The 12,254-nt window shown below is 37.6% G+C and overlaps 6 pseudogenes; 2 read left to right on the forward strand and 4 right to left on the reverse strand.

Moving 5' to 3' along the window:
• The first annotated feature begins 2,119 nt into the window (after positions 1–2,119).
• LOC144346023 (5S ribosomal RNA) lies at positions 2,120–2,239 on the forward strand (annotated as a pseudogene).
• Positions 2,240–2,335: 96 nt separating this feature from the next.
• On the forward strand, positions 2,336–2,455 carry LOC144346017 (5S ribosomal RNA; annotated as a pseudogene).
• Positions 2,456–8,121: 5,666 nt separating this feature from the next.
• Positions 8,122–8,241, reverse strand: LOC144346024 (5S ribosomal RNA; annotated as a pseudogene).
• Positions 8,242–8,765: 524 nt separating this feature from the next.
• Positions 8,766–8,885, reverse strand: LOC144346021 (5S ribosomal RNA; annotated as a pseudogene).
• Positions 8,886–9,415: 530 nt separating this feature from the next.
• Positions 9,416–9,535, reverse strand: LOC144346027 (5S ribosomal RNA; annotated as a pseudogene).
• Positions 9,536–9,844: 309 nt separating this feature from the next.
• LOC144346015 (5S ribosomal RNA) lies at positions 9,845–9,964 on the reverse strand (annotated as a pseudogene).
• Positions 9,965–12,254: the final 2,290 nt, after the last annotated feature.

The raw sequence follows: 12,254 nt of genomic DNA on the forward strand, positions 1-12,254 counted from the left end.
GTCACGAAACAATTAATATTCTTGGTATTGTGATGGGAAATGATCAGCATGCCGCCCTTGAGGAAAACTGGAAAAAACAGTGGAGTCGCCGAAAACTAAGTTACCGCGGTAAAACCCTTGTGGCGAATACACTTGTGTCATCTACTTTGTGGTACACATTGTGAGTGACAACGCTGCCTGAAAAATATGCCAATAAGTTTAAAAAAGCAATTACTGACTTTTTTTGGAACAACAAAAAACACCTTGTCAAGCACACTATAATAACCAGCCATATATCAAAAGGTGGCCATAACCTCGTGGACATTAACACTAACACATTTCGCTTGAAATGGATTAAAAAAATGATGGACCCAAATCGCACAAATTTAAATGCTTGATGCTATATTTTCTAAACAAATATCAGGAGTATGAAGCTAGGAAAAAGTATTTTCAAAATTAATATTGATTTCTCCAAAATTACAGACCTGCCGCCATTCTACACAGAAATGCTGAGAGCATGGGGTATTGTTGCCAATGGCAACCGCATTCCGCTCTCAGCACAAGAGTCGATTATGTTTGAACCACTCTTTTGCAATCAGTTCATACAACATGATAATAAATCTTTATTTTTTCCAAATTTCATAAAGGCAAATATTGTGAAAGTAAAATATCTCACTTATGGAACTATTTCAGAGCTTTTAAAAGGTTCGCCTGATTTTTGGCTCCGTGCTCGAGATGCAATTAGAAAAAAAACGTACCATATTAAGTTCGTTACCGCCAGACTGGTGCGAGTTCTGTATAACGAATGTTTGCTCACCCCGGCACGACAATATGACAGAAAATATTAAGTCTGAAAATGACAGAGAAATTCTCATACAAAAACAGACAAAAAAACAACTATCAGCACTTGTACACACACGTTTTAAAACACGATTCCCGGCCGATTATAAACCAGCATGTATTGCCTACTGGCTGGAAAAAATATCCAAACATTGATTGTGAAAAACTGTGGGCAAATGTTTACGGTGGCATAAAAGAAAACAAAATTAGTGATATTGAATACTTAATAATACACAACGTTTTAACTACAAACAGAGTTATGTACAAAGCAAAAGAAATTGCAGCTTTTGCAAAAACGAAAATGAAAGTATCCTCCACTTATTCAGTGAATGTTCAAAATTTCTGGATCTATGTACGTAGTATGATCTTTAAAATTTCTCCAGCACTGCGATTCAATAGCCTGCAGCAAACTATTATTTTTGGCTTCCATGACAAGACCGATAAGTACGATTGGGCAATAATAAACTATCTTATTGGTCTTAGCAAATACTGCTTAAATGTACGCCGAACTGTACAACTAAAAAAGAGACAATACTTTAAAGCTAATTCCATACTTCAAACATAGATTAAAATTGAAAGTTGACTTTGAATACCAACGTCCCGCTCGAGAAGACAATATCATACAATTTGAAAATCTGTTTGCTACAAATCAGTCGATCGTTCAGATGGTGGATGGATCTTTACTCACATTAACTTAGATCAACAAATTGCTCTGTTTGTCTTCATACTGGTTGGATCCTTGTTATTACAACTTATTTAAATTATGATAAGTGAAATATTAGTAAATTGAAAGCTAACACACTGTCTGTTTTCCATGTTTTCACCGTCGGTGTACTGTACCACAATCTTGGAATCGTGCACCTATGAACGTTTACATTAATGTAATCCTGGAATATTTACAACGGAAAAAGAACAGTGAGCCACGCACAACTAGTATTGTTAGTGTAGATTCTTTACTGAATAGTAAGCATGCAACGCAATGAGAAACAAGCAATGAAAATATCCTTGTTGTTTTAAAATTTTCTGTAATTACAATTGAATATAATAATGTAATTTTAAACTTTTAATAAGGCCGGCCAGTGGGCCAGTCTTTTTAATAAAAGAGAAAAAAAAACAGTTCTTGTCCGATCACTGAAGTTAAGCTACATCGGGCGTGCTTAGTACTTGCATGAGAGACCGGCTGAGAATACCACGTGCAGTAGGCTCATCAACATTTTTATTCCACCGTACATACTAATTTTTTCCGGGATTATTTGCCTACCCGAAGCATTAAACGACATCCAATTCCGACGAATATTAAGCCTGCTGCCAAATCATTGCACAATGCACCAGTTCTCGTCCGATCACTGACGTTAAGCTGCATCGGGCGTGGTTAGTACTTGAATGGGAGACCGGCTGGGAATACCATGTGAAGTAGGCTCATCAACATTTTTATTCCACCGTACATACTAACTTTTTCCCGGGATTTTTTGCATAGCCGAAGCGTTAAATGACATCCACAGCCGACGAATATTAAGCCTGCCGCTAAACCATTGCAGAATTCACCAGTTCTCGTTTGATCACTGAAGTAAAGCTGCATCAGGCGTGGTTAGTACTTGCATGGGAGACCGGCTGGGAATACCACGTGCAGTAGGCTCATGAACATTGTTATTCCACCGTACATACAAACTTTTTCCTGAGATTTTTTGCCTAGCTGAAGCATTAAATGACATCGAATTCCGATGAATATTCAGCCTTCTGCAAAACCATTGCAGAATACACCAGTTCTCGTCCGATCACTGAAGTTAAGCTGCATCGGGCGTGGTTATTACTTGCATGGGATACCACGTGCAGTAGGCTCATCTACATTTTTATTCCACCATACATTTTAAATTATTTCCAGGATTTTTTGCTTAGTCGAAGCATTAAATGACATATATTTCCGACAAATATTCAGCCTACTGCCAAACCATTGCAGAATACTCCAGTCTCGTCCGATCACTGAAGTTAAGCTGTATCGGGCATGGTTATTACTTGCATGGGAAACCTTTCGGGAATAACACGTACAGTAGGCTCATCTACATTTTGATTCCACCGTACATACTAACTTGTTCCCGGGTTTATTTGCCTTGCCGAAGCATTGAATGACATCCAATTCCGACGAATATTCAGCGTATTGCCAAACCATTGCAAAATACACCAGTTCTCGTTCGGTGTAGACGTGCTTGTGGAGAGCTCCTGCAATCCATAAGTATCAGGCTAGTTTCAACCATCCGTAGCTCATCTGCTGCAAATTACTTTGGCAATATTTTATATTGCCGTATTTTGCTGGTTTCTGACTTTTTTGCTAAGCCACCTTGTATTGTAAGCTGGCCATAATAGCCGCTCACAATACTCGGCCTCCTGCCTCCAAGGTCAATACTGTCGTCGTAGTGGACAACAACTACAGTGCTGTAGAGGTTATTAATGCTGTGCAAAGTACAAGCGGAGAAGGTAGTGTTCTAGCCTGTGTTAATATGAACGGTTTATGGCAAGTCACAGTAACTGCCAACGAGTGTGTTGACATTTTGTTTGCGCACGGAGTTAACTTTCATGACAAAGACTTTGAAGTTTATGGTGTGAACCGTAATTTTCATACTGTTTCACTGTTCAGCGTCCTAGCTGTTATCAACGATGATGCTATAATTGACAAACTTGAAAGTTTTGGATGTACGATTAGAAGTGCTGTCATTAGAAAACGATACAAGGAATTTACGGACATTGAGAACGGGACACGCTTTGTGCGTGTTGAAATGCCAGCCGCAATCAAGTCACTGCCCTATGCTGTAAGGTTGGAGGACAATGGACAATATATCCGTCAACTGCACAACAACCAACAAAAGGTCTGTAGCAAATGCCTCAGCGATGACCATTTAATTTACAACTGTCCTCAGTACACCTGCAAAGTATGCAAACAAGCCGGCCATATAGAAAGAAACTGTACCAACAAGAAATATTTCAACTGTCATCAACCCGGACATACTACCCGTAATTGCCCTGAGATTTCCCCATCCCTGGAAAGCATAGATGAAGATCCGAGTAGAACGGATGGAATAGACGGAGATAATGAAACTAACGTCGAGATTGAAGTGGATGAAAAAGAAGATAATGAAATTCAACAAGACAGCACAACAACAGAAATGGAGATAATAAAGGAGAAGACTCCAGAAACTACTAAGCCCACCCAGACTAAGAGACAACATGAATCCACCACCGAAAGCGAGCCCGAATTTATTACACCAACAAGAAGACGAAAGAAGATAGTCCCGAAACCGAATACAGACAAATCCCACAGTAATTTCAACCCAAAGAAAGTGACAATAAAAGATGGTACAGGTGAACAAAAAAACACAGTTACATAATCATAATGATGGTGTTAAAACTCACTAACATTTACACAATAATGGTCACACTGGCCTCTATAAATGTCAATGGGTTACGTAACCTAGAAAAACTTGACAACACAATTCATTTCTTTAATTCCCATAAAGCCGATGTTATAGCATTACAAGAAACGTTCTGGCAGGATTCACTCCTTCCGAAAATCAAAAATATCTGGGATGGGGACATAATACATGACAATTGTACAGACCAGTGTGACCGGGGAATGAGAGGTGTGGCTTTGCTCATTAAAAAAGAATCCGGTATTGATATTATCCAATCCAAATCTAGTCATATATACCCAGGTTGCTTATTAAAAACCACCCTTGATATTGAAGATCAACTTATTTATCTTATTAATATTTATGCCCCAAATAATTTTGCTGAACGCCGCTATTTTTTTGATCATCTACAAAATTATATTGACTCCAAAAAATTAATATTATTATTGGTGATTTTAACTGTGCCCTCATACCTAATCTTGATCGTTCAAATAATATAATTTTCCACGCCGACAACTCAGTTATACAACTGAAACAACTAATGTCCCGAAATGCCCTTCTTGATATTTTTCGAACTCAACACCCCAAAGCTAGAGAATTCACATGGCGAGGTTCAGTTACCAACAAACTATTGCAAAGCCGCATCGACAATTGTCTTCTCTCATCCTCCCATTCCCAACTTTGTATATCTAGCTTCATTTCCCTTTCCCTTACAGTGATCATGACTCAATTTTCTACAAATTTGATTTTTTTAATTAGGTTAAACGTGGGCCTGGTATCTGGTATTTCAATAACAAACTCCGAGACGATACCAGTTATGTGGATGCAATTAAAAACCTTATTTCAAATTCCCGAAAAAAAATATCTACATGGAGAACAAATCAATCTGGTGGGACAAATTAGAAATTGACATTAAAACTATGAGTTTAAGATTTGGAAAACAACGGGCGATATTACTCCATAAGCAGGAAAAAATATTACAAAAGGAAAGTAAATATGAATACACTAAAGCTGCAAAATGTTCTGACTATTATTTAACTTATTTACATAAGTTAAAAGACGAACTAGATGATATCGTAAAATCCAAGACTGAGAGCGCTGCAATACGCAGCAAAATCAAATTGCATGAAGAGGGAGAAAAAAATACAAAGTATTTTCTCAATCTAGAAAAAATCAAACGTAAAACTAAAGTTCTCAATGTAGTTATCAATGACAGGGGACAATCTTTTAACACTTCAGACAAAATCGTTTCTGCCACCCACAACTTTTACGCAAAGTTATTTACAAAAGAATCCGTTACACGTGACCCTACTGACCTTAAAGATAAAATAAATTCTCAATTATCCCAAGATGATAAACAATTTCTCGAAAGAAAACCAACACTGTCGGAAGTTACTTCAGTCCTTTTTGAGATGATAAATGACAAATCTCCAGGGCTGGATGGTCTAACTGTAAACTGGTATAAATACTTTTGGAGTGAAATTTCTCATGATATTTTTGACATTATTGATAATATTTTTGAATATGGTACCCTCCCTGAATCCTTCCGGTCGAGTGTAATTATATTAGTCCCAAAGAAAAACATCTATAAACGTATCCTTTCTAATTGGCGTTCTATCTCTCTATTAAACATTGACTATAAAATTATTTCCAAATTATTAGCATCACGTTTACGAAAAGTTATCGGCACGATAATCTCTGAGGACCAGTCATGCTGTGTCCCAGGAAGGGATATTGTGGATAATGTATTCTGTATACGTGATTTAATCCCTTATGCAAATGAAACCAACCAGCCCGGGTGCATACTGAAATTAGACCAAATGAAGGCTTTCGACCGTGTTGACCATGACTACTTATTAAATATTTTAAAATTATAAAATTTCGGCCATAATTTTAGAAAATGGATATCAATCCTATATAAAGATATCCAAAGTAGGATCAAGTGTAACGGATTTCTCACACAACCATTTTTTGTAACTCGGGGAGTCAGACAGGGTTGTCCTTTATCTGCCATGCTTTACGTCGTTTTCATTGAGCCCCTGAATACACTGATTAAATCCAATCCCCTAATTAAAGGCATACCAATCCCCTGTACTGATAGAATATCATTAATGTATCAACACACTGATGATACAACACTCACTCTCTCTGATGACCAATCAATATTAGAATCATTAGAGTCATTCCACAATTATGGGGCTATCTCTGGGGCAAAAATAATGAAAATAAAACTGAAATTCTTAGGTGTTGGTCAAACAAAGGTCGAACTGACGTGCCCATTCCTTGTACAGTCCAGGTGTTTATATGGGCCATTCGAATATAAATTTAATAAATAGTAATTGAAATAATAAAATGTCAAAATGCGAAACCATACTAAATCATTGGAAACGACGAAAGATTTCCCTAAAAAGTAAAACTTTAATTGTTAACACTGTGGTATAGTCCATGTTGTATTATCCCTTATCTGTTCCCACAATTTCTGAGGAAATCCTTTCCAAATACAAAAAAATCAATAACTGCATTCATCTGGGATAATCGTAAACACTTAGTCAAGTATGACGTCATTACAAGTCCAATATCTTCGGGGTAGTTAACCTGTCTGACATGCAATCTAGACGTGCAGCTTTTCGGTTAAAATGGATAAAGAAATAGTTGGAACACGATTATAACCATAAATTTAAATATTTAATGACCTATAACATAAACAAATACTGCAAGCTCAATCTCGGACCCGATCTCTTTAAAATTAAATTAGACCCCAAAAAAATTCACCAATTTACTTCTTTTTTATGCCGAAATGCTGCACGCCTGGAATAAAATATTCACTATAGACCTACACCACCAGCCAATCTTTTACAACAAACTTATTTTAAATGATAATAACCAACTATTTTTTGAGAATTTTGTTAATGCTGGAGTTATTAGGGTGAGGGATTCATTATACGAGGTAGTCCCCGTTTTTTTTACAACCAAATGCAATCTGTGAACTAGTGAAAGGCGACTCAACTCCCGATGAAAGTAACTCTCTGGACAAAATATTAAAACAATACCATATCCTAATTAATGCAATTCCCGTCAATTGGAAGAAACATTTATGAAATATTGTTGTACCAATATCCCAGATAAAGACCCCGAAATAACGGAAATCCATTTTGAGTTTAAATCTCAACAGGTACCCATAAGCCCATTTACTCAACTAATTAACATGACAAAGGACGTTGAGCCACCTTGCATTGCCCATTGGTCCCAACTATACGATAATATAAACTTCAAAAATATATGGCCTCATATATATGGGGGTATCAAACCAAACTTACTTGGTGATAATGACTATAAAATCATTCACAACTCAATTTTTACAAATACTGTCCTTTATAAAATGATATTTTCTGATAGTCCTTTATGCCAATTTTGCAACAATTGTAATGAAGATCTTGTACATCTGCTAGTGAAATGCAACACTATACAGCCCTTCTGGCAATATATCTTCCATCTCCTCAAAAAACAATCCCGGGAAAAGTTAGTATGTATGGTGGAATAAAAATGTTGATGAGCCTACTGCAGATGGTATTCCCAGCCGGTCATCTATGCAAGTACTAACCACGCTCGTTGCAGCTTAACTTAAGTGATCAGACGGGAACTCGTATATTCTGCAGTGGTTAGGCAGTAGGCTGAATATTCGTCGGAATTGGATGTCAGTTAATGCTTCGGCCAGGCAAAAAATGCTGGGAAAAACTTAGTACGTACGGTGAAAAACTTAGTACGTACAAAAACTGATGTATTCTGCAATGATTTTGCAGTAGACTGAATATTCGTCGGATTTTGATGTAATTTAATGCTTCGGCTAGGCGGAAAATCCCGGGAAAAAGTTAGTATGTAAGGTGGAATAAAAATGTTGATGAGCCTACTGCACGTGGTATTCCCAGCCGGTCTCCCATGCAAGTACTAACCACGCCCGATGCGGCTTAACTGCAGTGATCAGACAAGAACTGGTGTATTCTGCAATGGTTTGGCAGTAGGCTGAATATTCGTCGGAATAAAATGTCATTTAATGCTTTGGCTAGGCAAACAATCCCGGAAAAAATTAGTATGTACGGTGGACTAAAAATGTTGATAAGCCTACTGCAAATGGTATTTCCAGCCGGTCTCCCATGCAAGTACTAAGCACGCCCGATGCAGCTTAACTTCAATGATCAGGCGAGAACTGGTGTATTATGCAATGGTTTGGCAGTAGGCTGAATATTCGTCGGAATTGGATGTCATTTAATGCTTCGACTAGACAAAAAATCCCGGGAAAAAATTCGTATGTACGGTGGAGTAAATATGTTGATGAGCCTACTGCACATGGTATTCCCAGTCGGTCACCCATCTGACCCATGCAAGTACTAACCACTCCCGGGCAGTGATCGGACAAGAACTGATGTATTCTGCAATGATTTTGCAGTAGACTGAATATTCGTCGGATTTTGATGTAATTTAATGCTTCGGCTAGGCGGAAAATCCCGGGAAAAAGTTAGTATGTAAGGTGGAATAAAAATGTTGATGAGCCTACTGCACGTGGTATTCCCAGCCGGTCTTCTATGCAAGTACTAACCACGCTCGTTGCAGCTTAACTTAAGTGATCAGACGGGAACTCGTGTATTCTGCAGTGGTTAGGCAGTAGGCTGAATATTCGTCGGAATTGGATGTCAGTTAATGCTTCGGCCAGGCAAAAAATGCTGGGAAAAAGTTAGTACGTATGGTGGAAGAAAACATTTGTTGAGCCGAATGCACATGGTATTCCCAGCCGGTCTCCCATGCAAGTACTAACCACGCCCGATGCAGCTTAACTTAAGTGATCGGACGGGAATTGGTGTATTTTGCAGTGGTTTGGCAGTAGGCTGAATATTCGTCCGAATTGGATGTCATTCGAAGCTTCGACTAGACAAAAAAATCCAGGAAAAAAGTTAGCATGTACGGTGGAATAAAATTGTTGATGAGCCTACTGCACATTGTATTCCTCGTCGGTCTCCCATGCAAGTACTAACCACGCCCGATGCGGCTTAACTGCAGTGATTAGACAAGAACTGGTGTATTCTGCAATGGTTTGGCAGTCTAGGCTGAATATTCGTCGGAATAAAATGTCGTTTAATGTTTTGGCTAGGCAAACAATCCCGGAAAAAATTAGTATGTACGGTGGACTAAAAATGTTGATAAGCCTACTGCAAATGGTATTTCCAGCAGGTCTCCCATGCAAATACTAAGCACGCCCGATGCAGCTTAACTTCAATGATCAGGCGAGAACTGGTGTATTATGCAATGGTTTGGCAGTAGGCTGAATATTCGTCGGAATTGGATGTCATTTAATGCTTCGGCTAGACAAAAAATCCCGGGAAAAAATTCGTATGTACGGTGGAGTAAAAATGTTGATGAGCCTACTGCACATGGTATTCCCAGCCGGTCACCCATCTGACCCATGCAAGTACTAACCACTCCCGGGCAGTGATCGGACAAAAACTGATGTATTCTGCAATGATTTTGCAGTAGACTGAATATTCGTCGGATTTTGATGTAATTTAATGCTTCGGCTAGGCGGAAAATCCCGGGAAAAAGTTAGTATGTAAGGTGGAATAAAAATGTTGATGAGCCTACTGCACGTGGTATTCCCAGCCGGTCTCCCATGCAAGTACTGACCACGCCCGATGCAGCTTAACTTCAGTGATTGGACGAGGACTGGTGTACTCTGCAATGGTTTGGTAGTAGGCTGAATATTTGTCGGAATTGGATGTCGTTTAATGTTTCAGCTAGGCAAAAATTGCCGGGAAAAAAGTTAGTATGTGCGGTGGAATAAAAATGTTGTTGAGCCTACTGCACGTGGTATTCCCAGTCGGTCTCCCATGCAAGTACTAAACACGCCCGATGCAGCTTCAATTCAGTGATCGGACGAGAACTGTTTTTTTTCTTTTATTAAAAGGCAAGCCCACTAGCTCGCCTTGTTAATGTAATTTTTTCATGTAAATATTTTTAAGTAAATGCTCAACTATGTTTATATCACAATGTTGAATTCAGACTATAAATATATGTTGATATAGTGATACAGATTTGGAAATCGTGCTTAATTTCTCAGAAGTTTGTTTGAAAAGTATCTCCGTCAACCCTTACAAGATTCATAAATCTTTTTTTGAATGCGGTGATGTTAAATCTGTATTTACAAATTTTGAAATATGTATTCATTTTAAATTTTAGTTTGTATTTATATGTTTCCAAAAGGTTCATGTGATGTTTTGATTGTTTGAATTGGCGTCGACGATATACTATTACATAACGTGCAAGAGATAAGAGATAGTTAATTAACTCTTTTTTCTGCTTACTTGTAGGTTCGAAATAACCAAAAATGATATACGAACGTTTCGCTTTTGTTCGTATATTTGAACCATTCTCTAATATGTAAATTAAGTCGATCACAAACTCCCAAAGTGGTTTAACAGAATAACACAAGGCTATCATATGGTATACATTTTCTACATTAAAATTACAGAAGTCGCATAAAGCACTTTCAGTAAACTTCATCTTCAACAGTCTATCGTTTGTGCAAATTGCATTATGGGATATTTTATAGTCAATGCCACCCAGAAAATTATCTTTAAAACCACTGTATATTCCTTCCCACATGTCAGAATAATTAAAATCAGGAAAAATACGATTCCAGTGTGTAATGCTGGGTGGCTGTACTTGTTTAATGGTTTGAACAATCTCTGTTAGTTGTTTCGTACATAGACTGGTGAAGAGACACTCAGTCTTATCCAATAATACTCTAATACAGGAGGTTGTGTCGCTCCTATGAGGGATGCCATTCATTATTGATTTCACCCAACCAAATGGAATACTGCTTATCAATGTCTTTAATTGCCTGCTTACTGAACCGGGTCTATGGGCTTCTAATAATTCAGTGACTGCGCCCTCAGTTAGAAACCCTGGCACGACTTCGTATACAATATCCTTAATGCGTGTTATACCAGCGTCAATATAATTGCGGTAAAATAGCGTATTTTCATTTTTAATGATGAATTTATTGCAGAAAAGTGGTTGGTGATGTATGTCAATCAGAGAACGTGGACATGTTTCAATGAAACTAGATATTTTGTTCCAGGCTATGAAGAGTTCCTGATAGAAAAGAGAAAGGTTCGTTAATTTCCTAATTTCAATTTCACATTGAAAGTGTCTAAGCTGATATTAAGATTTTGGTATTTGTTAATAAAATATGTCATGATGTATTTAAATTTGTGTGCGTAATCGGGATCTATTAATGTTTTGATCCATTTTAATCGAAAGGCGTCCCTTTTTATTTTAAGATCAATCAGATTGAGACCGCCATTTCTCACTGTGCTGGTAATAACGTCATACTTTCCACTGATTTAACTCATTTTCTGCTTTGTCAATTTTTCTCTTCCAGTTTGACTCTAAAATAATGTCATTACTATTACCGATGTTGACACCGAGTATGCTAATTTTGTCTTGACTGTAAATTGCAGGTATCGGAATATCAGTGCGCCCTCTGCTAATAATCCACAGTATTTCAATTTTGTTGGTGTTGATTTTTGCACCTGAAATTTTACCGTAACTCTCAAAAGCTGTTAGACATTCTAAAATTGAGTCATCAGCCAATGCGAGCGTCGTATCATCAGCATGCTGATACATAAGAGATGACGTGTTTGTGTTTGGTATTGGAATACCTTTTATAAGGAGATTAGAATTAATTAAAATATTAAGAGGCTCAATCGATAAAAGATAGAGCATCGCCGACAGAGGGCAGCCTTGTCGCACACTCCGAGATACTGAAAAGAGTTCAGATAAAAAGCCATTACATTTTACTATACTGTTTACATCGTGGTATAGAATTGATACCCATTTGACAAAATTTTCGGCAAAATTAAATGCCTTTAAAGTATTGATCAAATAATTGTTGATCAACCCGATCAAACGCTTTCATTTGATCTATTTTTTAAAACAATTCCTTGTTTATTCTTTTCATTGACATAGGTGATGACGTCACGG

Source organism: Saccoglossus kowalevskii, chromosome 2, assembly GCF_978046115.1.
Source record: "Saccoglossus kowalevskii chromosome 2, keSacKowa6.1, whole genome shotgun sequence".
NCBI classification, from domain to species: Eukaryota; Metazoa; Hemichordata; class Enteropneusta; family Harrimaniidae; genus Saccoglossus; species Saccoglossus kowalevskii.